Here is a 4460-nt window from a genome sequence, read left to right on the forward strand (position 1 = left end):
GGCTGGATAGCTAGGGACTGCTTTATCTTATCCCAATACAAAGTAATTGCCACTTCAATACAATCAATACAGGGTTTTTCCACTCTCTCGTGCCCCACGTTGGGCGCCAGTGAATGTATTTGTCCTGGTTTAGGGCAAATCTGGGAGAAAACCTCCAATGGGGGCCCCCCCCCAGGAAGCAAACCCACGTGGCCCTTTTCTCCCACCCCCCAACCGGTTTGGGAAGAGATTTCTCTGAGAGAAGTGGAAAAAACCTGTTTATTTCACAGGCACAGCACTACCCAGCACAAAAATGAACGATATCAAATTACAAAACCTCTCGCTGTTCAGAAGAGATGACAAACTTCAGAGGGTCTCTTTCCTGTGGGTGTTCGCTCTGTTATCAGTCCCTCTGGCGCTGGAAAATGCTGCTGCCCAGGCTGGGCTCCCGGTAGTCCATGGGTGCAAGCTCCCGGTGCTCCCCCGAGTCCCCAGTCCAGAGCAGGTTCGATTCATTTCAGAAAAAGGGAAAGAAAACAGTCCAGGAAGACCTCTCTGCTCCGGCTAGTTGGAAAGCCAAGGTGATCTGTGTCTTGTTGTCTGTCTGTGCTGTAGTCAAAACTCCTGATGCGGGGGTGGGGGGGAGCAAGTACAGTCTCTGATAACAGACTCGGTGCTTCTTTTCCACTCACTTTTACTCTGAGATGGAATTTTAAGAATACAAAACCTGTGTCTGGGTTAGGTGGACGAATGGGGATACAATTTAACATCATAATCAACCCAGGACAGCAGGGCAGCAGGAGCTGGTTCATGTGCTTTCTTGGGGCAAGCAGGGAAAAAGAGACAACTGCTTTCCCAGATGAAGTTTTCAAGAACCAGGATGAGAAGGTCCCAGAGAGCGAGAGGGAGGTGAGTTGCAATCTATTTCTGTGCATTCTGTTCCTGGAAGTGTGAGAACTTGGGTGTGGAACAGCTGTGGGATGTGATGTTGTGAGATACCCAATTCCTTCAAAATAGTTTTGTGATACCAGCAGTGTTTGTAGAGTCAATTTCACAACAATATAACTGAAATATCGAATAGTTAATAGAAAGGTTAATGGTTGCTTAGTATTAGAGCAGTAAAATTATTTTTATGCAGCTAAGATAATAGGCACCTGAGTGACAAGAATCATACTAACATAGTAAAGCTAAATGACCAGAACTCAGCTTTTAAAACAGTTGAATGCCATTCTGATAACCACCAAGGTGTTTAGCATGTCTATTGGATAGGGCATAGATAGTCTTATAATTGTATAAGTTATAATTATCGTTTAATGGTGAGAAATGTTCCAAACTTGTAACACAAAAATTTTAGATCCTTCCAAAACATACATACAACAGTGCTAATAATCCTTTCAGAGCCTTGTGGAATAAAGTTAAAGGGCTTAGCCGACTTAGAATGTGCTAAATGAAGTCAGAAGTCAGTGAACTTGAGTAATGGTACAGCCACTGTATATGTTTAGAAGGGAGGCAAAGCTATCAAGTAATCTCTTAGTCTGTGAGAAAAGCTGGAAAGGCCAAACCTGTATTATTTCTTTAAATTATTTTATTTTTTAACTTTTTTTTTTCCCTCCAGCCTATGGGTTTGGCGTGTTGAGTTAGAATCTTCTCCTTGGGCAGATAAGTTGAAGTGCTTTCACTGCAGGATTCCACTGACACATAAGATGTACCAAAATCTCTTTGACTGGAAATAATGATTGATGATGTGCTTATTTGGGACAGAAATTATTATGTGTTATAAAAATCTATGCAATGCATGCCAAGCAAAAAAAAGAAGCCTTAAATTGAGTGAGAACTAATATCCAATTGGGATGAGTAAGACTGGTTATTTAGGAAACCTACCATGATTTGTGCGTCGTGACAAAGGAATTTGACTCAACATCAGTAAGGTAACTGGACAAGTGGAACAACTTCAAAAGAGAGAGGCCACCCAGAGATTCACAGCCTCATCACTATTTCTAAGCAAACCTAGTCCTTGATTTATTATAAATATTCCACTGAGCATATTGCTACGGGATGATAGTGAACTGTGATCACAAGGGGAAGGAGTCAGAGGGCAGCCACAGAGGAGCACAAATTAATTTTTCTTCACTTAAGAAAGAGTCCAAAATGACACAAGTTTATGTGGATTAGAGACTGCACTTCTGGAACAAGATGGTCTGAGGGCATATCCTTTCAACACACAGATTTGACTGTGATGGAGCTGTGCTCAGACTGGAAAATGCAACTGCTGGTTATTAGTTTGACTTAGGAGTGGTGTCCTATATACGTTTATAAATCACTTTAGGTAAAAACAGCCCATATTACCATGGGAATCTATGCAATAGAAATTACTTCACAGATCACCCTTTTAGCCTCAGAAAGTGTCCATTTATCATGAAATTGATAAAATAAAAGCCTTCAATTTGAAAAGGACATGATTAGAATATGCATGATTATGAGAGGAAGCATGAAGTGGTCTATGAGGGCTCTTTTCAGGGAGATCCTTGCCTAAGCATATATTTTTGCAAAGGTGTTGGAAGTGAAATGAAACATGCTGAGATCGGGAGGGTGTCACTAGGTAGTGTCAAAATGTCCCTGTGCTGACTGTTGGGGAAGTGCTAATGGAATTTTAAATAATCTTTTCTGCTCCTTAGGTCTCATAATATGTAGTTTCTTTGCTCCAAGGACCTGAGTACATTATCAGAATTTAAGTATTAACAGGTTTCTAAGAAACAGAATGCTGATAAACAAACAAGAAGTTGAAACAATAGGAAGATCTTGCTTGCTTTTGTCTGAATTTGATTTATCATTTTGGATTACATTGTTTTTTAATGAGAAAGGTTTTGTTTAAATTTAAATTGCTGTATGTTACATCTCAGAAAACAACCACTTATGAATTTGTAGTATATTCTCCCTTCCCCCTCATACAGGATTCCAGATGAATTAATAACCAATTGTGTTCAGCAGTCCATAAATTTCTACTCTTTTCAGCCAACCTTTTATGAATATTTGCATGGGTTAGCAGAAATAGTTTGGTTATGAGAATATATTCTGGAGCGTTTAACAAATTTATTCACATTGAGCACTGTTGCAAAACATCATACATCTCGCTGCACAGAGATGATGTTAGAGACTTCAGGGCAAAAGAACAGAGGTTTCAGTGCCAGAATGTAATGGCTTTCTTGAACCAAAGGTGGTTAACTGTGGTTAGCCAAAAGTACTATACATCAAGAATGACGAATTGGGCAGAAAATGAACTCCAAGAATGTACAATAGTTACATTAATGTCTCAGAGCATATGTCAGGCAAATCCATGGGACTTCTGCTGAGGGAATAAGTTGATGATCTTAACAATGCCCTTTCTCATAAGTACTCGTGATGGTAAATGCTCTCAGAAGAGAATTTCAGGAGTCACCGGCTTTCTGTTTCTTGGGAACAAATATAAAGCCAATTAGAAATGGAAAGCCACAGGAACTGTGGGTCGAAACCTCCAGAATGTTCCCACATAAAGAGTTGGTTGGGCAGCCTCATGAGCTTCAGAGTGCACTGTGGTGACACTCTGATGGTAAACCATGGGGAACAGAGGTGATTACTGCTAACAGAGATCTCAAAATCATCACTACAATCTGCTTATGAGAGTTATTCTGAGAGTTTACCCTGTCTTCTCTCCTATACTTATTGATTTATTCTTACTAATTGCTTGAATTCATCTATGGTAGTTGTTAGTTTGGGTTGAAATGTTTGCTTTTCTTATCTAATTTTCCAAGATTAAAACAATATCTGTAGTGTAAGGGGATATAATTTAGCTAGTAAGTCCAGTGCCTGGGTCTTTTATGACCCAGCCCATATCCTATGGTTAATGCCAGAAATACAAGCACTCCTTTTTGTTAAATTGCAAGGTCTAAAATGCTGAAAGAATATTGTCTTTCATTAAATTAAACAATCCTTCAGCAGCTCCTCAGATAAGTCATATAACCAGTAATTTTATGCACATCATTAAAGGCTGAGATGCTCACTTTGCAGCTCAGAATCTTTGCCCACCTTCCAAACTCTAATAGGGCTCTTTTAATGTGTAATCTATTGTTGCCCCAGTATTACTGGTGCCCACTCAAAGAGTACTACTGGTGTCATGTTACCATTAATATTTGTGTGAATAAACTCTTAGTAATTCCTCTGGCACATCACATCAGTTTTCAATGAAGCAATGAACCTATCTGAAAAAATACCAGTCAGGTTTAACCCTTCAGTTGTGTTTTGTCTGTGACGGTTCTCAGATCCAAATAACTTTGCCTAGAAATATTTAAAAATATTTTCAAGATCTATTAGGACATAATTATTGCACATCAAACATTCCTGGATTATTGATCAGTATTTTAATGTATTGAGACTGCTGCAGTATTTTCCAATAAAAGTTGCTTTATAAAGTGTGCCCTCTTATAAATGGTCTACTGCAGAACGCT

This window comes from Pseudopodoces humilis, chromosome 5 (genome assembly GCF_049639895.1).
Source record: "Pseudopodoces humilis isolate 2021_Gansu_Grassland_sample_001 chromosome 5, ASM4963989v1, whole genome shotgun sequence".
NCBI classification, from domain to species: domain Eukaryota; kingdom Metazoa; phylum Chordata; class Aves; order Passeriformes; family Paridae; genus Pseudopodoces; species Pseudopodoces humilis.